Here is a 13,440-nt window from a genome sequence, read left to right on the forward strand (position 1 = left end):
GATGGATAGAGAGGGGGCTGGATGACAGATAGATCGGGGTGGATGGATGGATAAAGCAGGGGTGGATGGATTGATGGGGGTAGATGGATGGGAAGAGCAGGGGGTGAATGGATGGATGGATAAGAGTGGCAGGTAGAATCATAGAATCATAGAATCAATGAGTTGGAAGGGACCTAGACAGATCATCGAGTCCGACCCCCTGCCATAGGCAGAAAGGAGCACTGGGGGTGGGAGGGGTCATAAGACCCCAGCCAGGTGCCTATCCAGTCTCCTCTTGAAGATCTCCAGGGAAGGTGAGAGCACCATCTCTCCGGGAAGCCTATTCCAGGCTCTGGCCACCCCTACAGTGAAGTAGTTCTTCCTAATATCTAACCTAAACCTCTCCTCCCTCAGCTTGTGGCCATTGTTCCTGGTGACCCCAAGGGGGGCCCTGGTGAACAGACTTTCCCTGAGTCCCTGCTGGTGGCCCCTGATAAGGTTGTAGGCAGCCACAAGATCCCCCCTCAGTCTCCCCTTGTGGAGACTGAAGAGATTGAGGTCCTTCAGCCCCTCCTCATAGGGCTGGCCACAGAGGCCCTCAACCATATGAGTGGCCTCCTCTGGACCCTCTCCAGATTCTCCACGTCCTTCTTGAAGTGTGGCGCCCAGAACTGGACACAGTACTCCAGCTCCAGCCTGACCAGCACCGCATAGAAGGGGAGCAAGACCTCTCTGGACCTGTTAGTGATGCCCCTGTTGATGCAGGACAGGGTGCGGTTGGCTCTGTCTATTGCTTCATCGCATTGGCAACTCATATTCATCCTGGAGTCAATCCTGACTCCAAGATCCCTCTCTGCCTCTGTGCTGCCGAGAGGGTCAGCCCCTAACCTATGACCATAATGCTGGTTCCCTCTCTCCAGGTGCAGCACCCTGCCCTTGTCCTTGTTGAACCGCATCCTATTCAGATCCGCCCACTTCTCCAACCTATCCAGGTCTGCCTGGATGCGGTCCCTGCCTGCCAGTGTATTCACTTTACCCCACAGCTGGGTGTCATCAGAGAACTTGAACAGGGCGCTCTCCACACCCTCGTCCAGGTCGCTAATGAAGATGTTAAACAGCACTGGCCCAAGGACCAAGCCCTGGGGGACTCCACTACCCACATCCTCCCAGGTCAACATTGACCCGTCCACCACCACCCTCTGGGTGCGCCCCTGGAGCCAGTTTGCCACCCATGTGACTGTGCATTCGTCAATGCCGCAGTCCCTCAGCTTGACTAGTTTATAACAGGCCACTAGATCCCCCCTCAGCCTGCTCTATCCATCCATCCATCCACCCCATCCATCCATCTACCTTAGCAACATCTTCACTGCTCCCAAATCCCAAGGGCTTGGGGTTTGGATGCCCCTGAGGGGGCGGGGGGTCAGGGGGTGCAGGTTGGGAGTGGGGGGCACTGGCAGGGTGGGGGGCATGGGGCTGCAGGTTGGGCATGAGGGGCACCAAAGTTGTGGGGGAGCAGGGCAGCATGTGCAAGGCAGGAAACTCTGGTGGGGCCTTCTCAGAGGAGAGCTTGGGAGACCAGGCTGGAGCCGGGTCTCTGCTGGAAGTGCAGGGTGGCAGAAGGGGGAGAAATCCCAGTGCCTGCAGAGCAGAGCAGAGCCAACTTAGTCCAGCAAACATGCATTAATTCCTGCATGTGCATGGAGTGGGGTGAAGGATTCCCTCCCTCCCCAGGACACTAGCACCCTCCAGGGCATCTCTTTTGAGTCAGGCCAGTCTTACCTGTAAAGTAAAAAGAGTTAAGGTTAAGGACTCTGTGTTGCTGTTGTCAATGAAAGTATTTCCCCGTGTGAATTGAGTTAAGTTCTGTAAGGAACTAGGAGGTCTCTCAGAGGCCAGGAGTGGAAACCTTGTGCAGCTGCCCCGAAGACAACAGATTTGGTCTGTGTGCTCTTCAAAAGCAAGGGTGCAAGATGGAAACTCTTAGAGTGTGAGTGTTTTCCACGATAAGCGTTGACCAAGGCTGAGACTAAAGAAATGCTCTTGAATCTCATGCCTCAATGCAGAAATTCCCCTGTATGAATTGAGAATATGAATTGAGAAATATGAGCCACTGACCAGGTCTGAGACTAAGGTTGGATTCAGCCACCCCAAGGCTGTCCAGAAGGGCAGGTTTGAATGCAAGGGAGCCCAACTGGAACCTCGTGACCCTGTGGACAGGTTTACCCTTTCCCCACCCTCATAAATGAGCCGTGTCTAACCGCGAGTAACTGCTTTGTGTGCCGTGATTGCCATGGAGTCTTGTCTTTGGAGATTAGCCACAGCATCTCTGTGCTGCTAGTAAATCTCACAACCTGACCGGACACTCTGAATAAGCCATTCCTGTATGAAAGACCTGTGTGAATTGAGTTTAAAGGTATGGGGAGCGGAGGGTCTAAAGACATACCGGCTCCACCGAAAGGGACTCCAGCATTGTACAAGTACACACACTATGGCCATAAAAGTTGTAAGTTTCTAGACAAATGGACTTGGTATACCAGAGATGATTTTAGCCAGCAGTTTCCCCTGGAGGGAACATTTGATTGAAGTAAAATTATTCATCTCCACAGAGACCTTGAGTTAAAAAGTAGTAATATACCACAGACTCAGTGGGGCACATTTTTTGATTGGTATGAAGAAGCTTTCAAAAGATGTCAATAATCTCAAGTTCGGAGTCTTAAGGACTCCCAAGAGAAACTGAAATCTCAGATAAAGGAATTAAAACAGAAAAGTGCACCACAGGGGGGCCCCCCCATCAATAGTACCATCAGCACCAACACAACTTTATCTACAAATAACTGAGAATGAATCTGCAGAAGATAGAATTGATTTTCTTAATGCACCACCCCCGTATCAGTTCCAGGCACAATCTGAACCTGAAGAAGTCCAAAGTAACCAAATAGACTCTTCTGGCAGGATTAGCCCACCTCACCAGGAAACTATCACTCAACAACCATTACCTGCCCCCCGGGCATGCCCACGTCCACCGGAGGCATGGCATCTGTCTCCTGAAATCTCAACCCCCTCCTCTTGTTTAAGGTCTGGTATCCAGTATGGTCCAGCCCCTTCTTTAAAATCTAAGAAGGCTCAGCTTGTGCCTTTACGCCAGCTTCCAGGGCAAGGTCCAAAAGGGGAAACTACAATCACAGTCTCTGTCCCCTGGATGCCAGGAGATCTCCTAAACCTTGTTAAACAATTTCCCAACATCAGAGAGGAGCCCCAGAAATTTAAAGATGAATTGGAAACTGTAATCCATTGTTATGATCCAACATGGGCAGATTTGAACCAATTAATGAGAAGTGTTCTGCCCTCTGAGGTCCGTAACTGCCTCATCGCACAAGCTACCCGGCCTACTCAAGACCCTGGAACTGGAGATCACTTAGCAGCTGCCTTAAGGCCGTGCTTAAAATTTGCCCCAGGAAAACTGACTGGGCCAAAATACATCACTGTAAACAAAATAAGGGAGAATCCCCAGCAGACTACATGGACCACTTGAAACTAGTCTTTGAAAGACATTCTGGTATTGAAAATACAGCTGAAACTGCCCCAGAAGCAGTTGCTTCCGCTTTTGTCCACAGACTTCTTTCTAAAGTCTGGGAAGAGTTGTGCACAATTGCTGTAGGTTGGCAGACTAAGCCACTTGCAGAACTAGTCACCATTGCAAATCATTGTACAACCTGCCAGGAAAAGAGAAAGGAATCCACGGAAACTAAGCTAATGTCATTACAATTACAGACTTTAGGCAGGGCCAGAAACCGAGGTTTCCATCAGGACAGTTCAGAGGCAGGAGACCTGGTCGTGGGATGGGACGAGGAGGATTTCCGTCCCCAAATAATGACAGTTGTCATTATTGTGGCCAACCAGGACACTGGAAGGCTCAATGTCCTCACCGGCCTGGCCGGCCGGGGATGACATTTGACCCGCTACTGCCTCCTCTCACTCAATTCTCTGTCCCGAATCAGGGAGCCTCCTGATAGGCCAGCCTGAGGAATAGTAACAACATCACAGCCCCGCTTCTCCCACTTAATCAAGATGATCCCTTCGTTTCCTGAGTGATAAATGGCATCTCTACAAAATGTTTAGTAGACACGGGTGCAAGCCGCTCTACTCTTTGAGCTGAAGAATTTTCCACAACTCCCCCCTCCTCTGCTGTTGTAAATGCTGTTGGAAATTCAAATCAAATAGTTCCTCATCCTGTTTCCCAACCATTACATGTTTCTTTTGGTCCTGTTTCTGATCAACATGCCTTTCTCCTTAGTCCTTGTTTTCCTGTTAATTTGTTAGGCAGAGATTTGCTTTGTAAACTCGACTGTACTATCTATTGCTCTCCTAATGGTGTTTATTTAGATGTCCCCTGTGATAACGAGATAGCAGTACTTGCCGCTTTAGCTAGTTCACCTCCTGAGCCTAAGTTCCCTGATCTTTCTGTGTTGCAAGAAGAAATCATAAAAGCTGTTCCTCCGTTTCTCTGGTCCCAGCATGCTAATGAAGTAGGAAAAATCCATACTGCCCAGCCTGTAAAAATTAGATTAAACCCAGCTGAGCCTTTACCCAAAATTGCTCAATACCCTTTATGTCCAGAAGCTGAAGAAGGGATATGCCCTGTTATAACTGCCCTTTTAAAGCAAGGTATCATTGTCCTGACTAAGAGCCCTTGTAATATGCCTATTCTTCCTGTAAAAAAAACCTGGAAAGAATACCTATCGCTTTGTACAAGACCTTTGTGTGGTAAATTCTGCAGTTTTACCTACTTTTCCTGTTGTACCAAATCCAGCTACTATCTTGGCCTGTATTCCTCCTAAAGCTTGTTATTTTACTGTTGTTGACTTGTGTTCTGCATTTTTCTCCATTCCTATACACCCTGATAGCCAGTTTCTCTTTGGATTTACCTATCAAGGACTTCAGTAGACCTGGACACAATTCCCCCAGCGCTATACTGAATCCCCTTTTCTTTTTTCTCAAATTCTGAGGGAAGATCTAGATGACATAATATTTAAGGAAAATTCTGTGCTTGTGCAAGATGTTGATGATTTGCTCTTGGCATCTACCTCCCTTGAAGCCTGTAAAACTGATTCTTTAACTCTCCTCACCTCTCTTGCCCTAAAAGGCCATAAGGCATTTAAAGAAAAGCTACAACTTTGTCTTCCTCGTGTCCACTATTTAGGTCATGAGATTTCTGCTGGAGAACTACTGCTTTCCTCTTCTAGAATAGAAGCTATTCTTAAAATCCCTAGACCAACTACTGTGTCCCAAATGCGTACCTTCCTAGGCATGGCTGGCTACTGCAGTCAGTGGATACTCGGCTATGCCTCTATAGTCAAGCCATTGCAAAATCTGACCCTTGTTAATACCCCAGAGACTTCAGAGATCAAAGCTGCTTTTGTCTCTATTAAACAAGCTCTGTCGCAAGCTCCTGCCTTAGGACTTCCTGATTATACTAAACCTTTTATTCTTTTTGTCATGAAAAGGATGGATTTGCACTTGCAGTACTTACTCAGACACATGGAGACAAGCACTATCCCATTGCTTATTATAGCTTTGCTCTTGACCCAGTTGCAGCCGGACTTCCCCCATGTCTCTGAGCTGTAGCTGCAGCCGCCGTCACTATTGAACTTTCCTCCACCCTTGTATTAGGTTCTCCCCTTACTGTTGCTGTCCCACGTGCTGTAGCAGCCCTTTTACTAAAAACAAAAACCCAACACCTTTCAAACGCTAGATTAACTAAGTATGAAATCTTGCTTCTCTCTGCTGGAAATGTTACCCTAACCAGGTGTCCTGTTTTAAACCCTGCTTCCCTGTTACCTACTGCTTCAGATGGTGAACCCCATGATTGCATTGTTGTTACCGCTCACCTAACAACGCCTCGCACTGATCTAAAGGACACCCCCTTGCAAAACCCAGATCTAGTATTCTGTGTTGATGGATCGTGTCAAAGAAACTCAAAATGTTCCCTTGTTGCAGGATATGCAGTATGTTCCCAATATGATGTTACAGAAAGCCATCACTTACCTAATGTGTATTCAGATCAAGTTGCCGAGCTTGTGGCCCTCACCAGGGCTTGCACCCTAGCCTCTGGTGCCTCTGTTAATATTTATACTGATTCTCGCTGCGCTTTTGGTATTGTACACGATTATGGTCAACTCTGGAAACACAGAGGCTTCCTCACTTCAGGAGGTGCCAAGATTAGTAATGGTCCATACGTAAATGCCTTGTTGAATGCTTTACAATTACCTTCTGCTGTTGCTATTATATTAAATGCCAAGCTCACCAGAAACCTTATGATGATGTTACACGTGGGAATGCTCTGGCAGATTCCACTGCCAAAGCTGCGGCTATTTCCACTCCTCAGGCTACGCCTGTGTTTTTGTCTATTCCAACTGACCAGTCTCCATTGGCAAGTCTTCACGACGTTGCCCTCCTCCAAGATCAGGCTCCAGAACCAGAGAAACATACATGGAGACTGGCTGGGTCTTTGTTACACCCTGACCATTTGTGGCGCTCCCCGGACAGCCGCCTGGTGGCCCCAATGGTCCTTCTTCCTCATTTTGCTCGCATACACCATGTGCACATGTGAGCAAAGGAGGAATGAATAAAGCTGTTAAGCTTGATTGGTTTGCTCCAACTTTTCCATCTGTGGCTCAACAGTACTGCCACACCTGTCCTATTTGCCAAGCCCATAATGTGGGAAAGCCTGTAAAAACAAAGAAGGCAGCACACCCCCCACCTTGGGGACCATTTGTAAATTTACAATTCGATTTTATTCAAATGCAGAAATGTTGTTCTTATGAATGTGTTCTTGTTATTCTATGTATATTTTCTGGATGAGTAGAAGCCTACGCATGTGCAAAAGCTGACACTATCACTGTAAGCAAAAAGTTGCTCAGAGACTTTATTCCAAGGTTTGGTATTCCTTTATCCCTAAACTCTGATAGAAGAACTCATTTTACTGGACAGATAATGAAAGAAGTCTGCAAAGTCCTGCAGATCCAACAGAACTTTCATTGCCCATACCATCCGCAGGCCTCGGGTCAAGTAGAACGCCAAAATGGCATGCTGAAAAATAAACTTGCCTAAATTTGTGCTGACTCACCTAAAATGGCCAGATGCACTTCCCATAGCCCTTATGAGCATGAGATCTACTGCCAACCGAAAGACTGGGGTTAGCCCACATGAAATTCTATTGGGAAGACCCATGAGGCTCCCCACCTCGCCGCCTGTTGCCTCCCACTTTTGCGATATACATTCACTTGATGATACTATTCTGGACTATTCTAAGGCACTAATGAAGTGTGTTAAGTCTTTTCATTCACAGGTACAAGCAGCTCTCCCCAAAAAACCAGATGAGCCGTGCCATTGTATCCTGCTTGGAAATTGGGTCCGTGTAAAGTCCATCAACGAAAGTCACTGCTGGAACCTCGCTGGAAAGGCCCATTCCAGGTACTCCTGACCACCAACACTGCAATAAAGTGTCAAGGACTCCCAACATGGATCCACCCTTCACACAATAAGAAAACATCAGCCCCGTTAGACCCAGAGTCTCCTCCATATCAATCTTGTAATCAGCCTCCACAGACTGGTAGTGAGCCTAGTGCCTGCCAGCAGGAGAGCTCGAGTAGTAGTGAGCCAAGCGCCTACTGGCAAAGAGGATTTGCCACTACAGAGCGAAGAGGATGTGCCCCGATGACACCACTATGCCCTTGAGGACAGGAAAAAGGCCTCTACCTAGTTCCTGGTTCCCAAGGTGGAGTTGGTTAGTCGTGATTTGGGTAGTTCTCAGTATTTCTTTTTGGGCCATCTTATATGAACTTGACTCATCAGTTGTAAGAAACTCTGTAAACCAAACTACACGTCTGCACCGACAAAGAAGATCATTTCATGAAAATATGTTCTTGTCTTTAGTTAATCAAATTGGGATAGATTTAAATGTCTCTCGTTGTTGGATATGTAGTCATGTCCCTATCTATTCTACCGGAGGAATACCCATGATACCGGTACCCTTGAATGCAACTCAAATGTTAGCCCCTTACTATTCAGATTTTCATGGAAACGAAACTTGGCAGAATGTAAGTTGCAACCAGTCTGACTATGTACTATTAGCTTATGCCACCCCTGGAAAGTTCTGTTGGACCTGTAATGGATCTCGTGTTGTAGCAGGAGTCAGTAAGTGTGAGGTAGAATTTAAGATAAATGGTGCTTGGTTTTCTAATGGTTCCTGGATATCTAACTACTCCCCTGCAGGTCAATTTTCAGGCTATTATTCACAATGGATGATGTCCCCATGCTGTAATACAGGTGGATATACTGCACTAGCTGGTCACTGTTTTGTGTGTGGAGATAAGGTCTATAAAAATCTTCCCTCCGATTGGAGAGGAACCTGCTATGTCTTCGCAGCATATCCTGCCTTTACTATTAAATCTCACTTACCTAAAGGAAGAATTCGCAATGTTCGCAAAATTACAGAAAATCAAAGGTTTTGGGGTATAATGTTCCCCAGCTATGACACAGACTTAGCTCTGTCCAAGATAAAGAAATTTGCAGCATCTCTGGAAAAGATTGCTAATACTACTGCTGATAATTTTGATAAAATAAATACAGAAATGAAGGAAAAAAGGCAAATGACATGGCAAAACCAACTTGCATTAGATTATATACTAGCCAGCAAAGGTGGAGCCTGTGCTTTAATAGGTAAAGAAGGTTGTACTTATATTCCCAATAATTCAGAAGAAATCCAGGATTTAAGTAAACATATTCGAAAAGAAGCAGCTAAATTGCATGAGTCAGGTAGTTGGAATTTGAATTCTTGGTTTAGCTCTATTTTCAGTTCCTTAGGCTCTACCGTCATTCATAGTTTGTTGATATTGTTTGTTGTTTTTATTGGAGTATGCCTAGTGTTTATAATAATATAATGTTGCATAAGCTGTGCTGCCAAGCAAATGAGGAATAGCCCATCAACCAGAAACGAAGTATATAATTTGTATGTTGAAATAGAAAGTAAAGAGAAAGAAAAACTAGAAGTTGAAAGGCTAATGGCTATAAATATCTAACTTGTTGGAAAAAAAATTAGGGAATGTAGGAGTAAATTTAGTCAGGCTTCTGTATGCAGATACAAGAAAGGAAGGTCACCATTTCGTGGACTGCACTGAGGTTTTGGCGGTGCTGCAAAGGACCCGCCGTGGGGACACAGAGCAGCCAGTGCACGTAGCAGGGGTGAGGCCTTGAGCTTGGATGCTGGTTATTTTTCAATTAAAAAGCAACCCCTAAATGAATGGGGCTCCATGTCTCATTGCAGGGGGGGGGTGTAACAGGAGGCTGCTGGCTGAGGAAGCAGAGAGGGCAGCTGCACCCCCGCACGGAGGTGGCAGGGACAAAATGGTGCCGGCGCAGAGGCTGTGCCTGGTGAAAGCAGAGCTTGGCAAGGGCCGCAGGCAGAAAAGTAAGTCGCTGCCTGGCCCAAGGCCGTCACATGAGGTGGGAGTGAACTTTCCGCTGCAGGACACAGTGGGTTTGTCCAGCTGCCATCTAGTCCCATGGGCAGGACTTCCTCTGCTTGAGCGGGAAGGGAGCTGCTTGCACAAGGCTGGCGACACTGGTGCCTGCAAGTGTGACAGTGATGGTGCTCCTGGATGTGATAAAGGGCTGAACACCAACACCGTAGTGCCATCCGCCATGCGCCATGCGCAACTGGATGGTGTGGTGGGTAGCTGGGAGCCTGGATGCTTGGTTTCTCTGGGCAGGTCTGTACTGGGACCAGTCTTTCTCCCACAGAGACCAGAGTCCAGGACGACATGTCCACATTCTTGTTGGACTCGGCAGAGCTGAAATCCACTGGCATGGGATGAACTGGGACTTGCCTGGAAGGGGCTGGAGGGTGGGGTGTCTGGGCTGGATGAGGCTGATCCAGCTGCCTCCAGCGGGGGTTGGGCTGGAGGTGCCCCTGGGGGTCCCTTCCAGCTGTTACACAGATTGCCAATTGCTCAAATCACAAGCGAGACCTGATGAGGAAAAGACAAGATGCCACGTTTATTGATTAAGTGCTTAATATACACACGGGTGTGCGGGCATGGACTCCCAGCTCCCCGGACCCTGGCAGCAACACCCGGAACTCATCTAGAGCCCTTTTGAGAAGAACTGGGGCTCATTCAGGGCCCTTTCAATTAACCAAATGCATCAGGGCCCAGCGGGCAGGTGAGTGAGGAGGACTCCTACAGCTCAAGCGGAGGCACCAGGGGCACTACAGGCACTGCTGGAACCCAAATCTTGTTACCATCTGGCTCCAGGGGACATGTCTAGCATCCCGGTGGTCCCAGCTCTCCCGCAGGCGCAGCCAGAGCATTACAATGAGGCGTGGTTCCAAACTTCTTCACCTGTGGACCACCCAGGGGCAGTGGCCCCTGGGCTGGGAAGGGGGCATCCGGGTCCAACAAGACCAGTGTTATTTGTGAGCCCTGCTTGATTCCTTGGAGTTCTCCCCCCAGCCCCCACGCCCACCTGCCAGGGGATTAACAGGGCTCCACAGGAGGGAAGGGAAGACATGACCCAGGAAACAGCACTGCTCCAGCCCACAGGAGACAGGGCAGGGCCGAGGTAGCCCCCAGGCCAGGTGTCCACGTGCTAGGAGCAGCCTCCAAGGACGAGGTGCAGGAAACTTGGAGGCCAGGAGCAGTGGGGAGAGGAGGGACAGAGGCGCACGTGTGCCCTTCCCACACGTGTGCCTCCTTTCTGGACCCGGAGCGGAGGAGAGTGCAGCAGCGGCGAGCGGAGCAGCTGAGGGGGCAGCAGCAGCTGATCCCCCTAAGGTAAGTGGGGCTGAGGGACTGAGGGGCCGGCGCAGCTGAGCCGGATCCGGAGGGGAAGCCCCCCGGGTCCCTCTTAGCCGAGCCAGTAGGGAGCCGCGCTCCCGAGCCGCGCAAACAGGCGCAGTCTGTAAGAGCGCGCCGGCGTTTGCGGCGGCGTTCGTGCCGGCGGGTGAGCAGGCGGGGCCCAGAGGCTGACCCCTGCTCTGCTAGTAAGGGCAGTAACTCCTGCGATGGTGTGGACACGGAGTGCTGCCAGGGCCCCTGCCCGGGGGGCGCAGCCTTCCCGGGGCTTGTCCGAGGCCTCCACCCAGACGGAGCCCTCGGGGGGGCTGCCGTCCTCCAACCCCCTGGCCTGCGGGAACTGCCCGGCAAGGTCTGGGGGGGCAGGGACTGGGGACTCCTGCACCTGTCCTGTAGGTATCCGCCTTAGGACCCTGGAGGAACGGGTGCGGGGGCTCCTGGAGGAGGTTAGCAGGCTGAGGGGAATCCGTGAGGCAGAGGAGGAAATTGATGGTATTTTCTTTCTCTGCAGGGTGGTACGACCGAGGAGAGGGCAGCCCGGGATGAGCCCTCCACTGCTGAGTGGCAGACAGTCTCTTGTGCCAGGGCTATTAACCATGTTGCGGCACCAGTTCCTCCTGTCCATCTGGAGAACAGGTATGAGGCCCTGGCAGCCCTGGAGGAGGAGGGAGCAGTGGAAGATACCAGGGAGGAGACTGTGCACACAATGTCCTGTGTGGACGGCGGGAGTCAAGAGGCCTAAGAGGAGGAAGCGTCGCGTCATCGTGATTGGTGACTCCATCCTGAGAGGTACGGAGGGCCCCATCTGTCGCCAGGATCCCTCAGCACGTGAGGTCTACTGCCTGCCCGGAGCGAAGATTCAGGATGTGAAGGGGATGCTCCAGTCCATCATCCAGCCCACCGATTATTACCCCATGGTCCTTGTCCATGTGGGTACTAACGATGCGGCCAGGAGAGCCCCTGATCGCCTGATGGAGGACTACCATGCTCTGGGAGGTGTGCTGAGGGAGATGGGCGCACAGGTGGTCTTCTCTTCCATCCTGCCAGTGAGCGGTCGAGGCAGACGCCACGAGATGTGCATAGCGGAGACCAACTGGAGGCTACAGGAATGGTGCTTCGAGGCGGGCTTTGGCTTCCTCAGCCATGACCGGCACATCATGATGAGAGACATGCTGGGATGGGATGGGCTCCACCTTTCCCCTAAAGGTAAGCGTGTGTTCTCTTCCAGGTTGGTGAACCTCCTTCGGCGGGCTTTAAACTAGGCTCGTCGGGGGAGGGGGAAGATGAGGGCGGAGGAGACGATGAACTACCAGGCCCAGCAACAGCCAGCGAGCCCAGACCAATGGTCAAAAGGGAGAAACAGGTAAGTGATGGGGGACGGGGCACTGCTGAGACTAGGGGGTCAGTGGGCACAACCGTTGGAGGCCTCAAATGCCTCTACACGAATGCTCGAAGTATGGGGAAGAAGCAGGAGGAACTCGCCCACCTCCTAGCTGTCACCAGCCCTGACGTAGTGGGGATCACAGAAACGTGGTGGGACTCATCGCATGACTGGGCAGTGAGTGTCAAGGGCTATAGGCTATACAGGAGGGACAGGATAGGAAGGAAAGGTGGAGGAGTAGCACTCTACATCAAGGAGGAATACACTTCCTCGTCAATTAGCAAGGGGGTAGAGGGGGGGCACTCTGAGGTGCTCTGGGTTAGAGTAAAAGGCAGTCCGGGGGATAGAGACTTAACGGTGGGAGTCTACTATAGACCTCCCAACCAGGGAGAAGAGCTCGACCAGGAATTCTTAGGTCAGCTCACAGAGGCAGTGAGGGCTAAGGATGTGGTCATCATGGGGGACCTGAACTTCCCAGACATCTGCTGGGAGGAGCAGTCAGCCAAGTCTGACCGCTCACGTCGGTTCTTAGCCAGAGTGCAGGACCTCCATCTAACCCAGGAGGTGCACAGCCCCACCAGGGGAGACGCCTTGTTGAACCTGGTGCTGGCCACGGGTGATGACCTGGTGAGGGGGCTGCGGGTGATGGGCCACCTGGGAGACAGTGATCATCGCTTGCTGGAATTCACCATCCAGCGTAAGGTGGCAAAGGGCTGCAGCAAGGCAACAGCCCTAGACTTTAGGAGGGCTGACTTCAACAAGCTAAGGAGGATCGTTGGGGAAGAGCTGAGGACCCAGAGGGGAAGGGAGCCAGATGTCCAAGGTGAGTGGTTGCTCCTTAAGGAGACGATCCTCCATGCCCAAAGGGAGGTAATCCCAACAAGGGTCAAAGGGAGCAGGAGGGCACATAAACCCCCATGGCTCACTAGGAGCATCCGGGAATGTCTCCTTGCTAAAAGGGAGGCATACACCCAATGGAGGGATGGGGTCATCACCAAGAAGGACTATGTTACAGTCGCCCGAGGATGTAGGGGGGCAGTCAGGAAGGCCAAGGCAGAGATGGAGATAGGACTAGCTTCCCGGATTAAGGACAATAAGTCCTTCTTCAAATACATAGGGAGTAAAAAGAGGGTCCCAGGTAATGTGGGGCCCCTGCAGGACACGATGGGCAACTTAGTCATCACGCCAGATGACAAAGCTAACATATTTAACAATTTCTTTGCCTCT

Source organism: Crocodylus siamensis, chromosome 6 (genome assembly GCF_052110815.1).
Source record: "Crocodylus siamensis isolate JL-2025a chromosome 6, ASM5211081v1, whole genome shotgun sequence".
Classification (NCBI taxonomy): domain Eukaryota; kingdom Metazoa; phylum Chordata; order Crocodylia; family Crocodylidae; genus Crocodylus; species Crocodylus siamensis.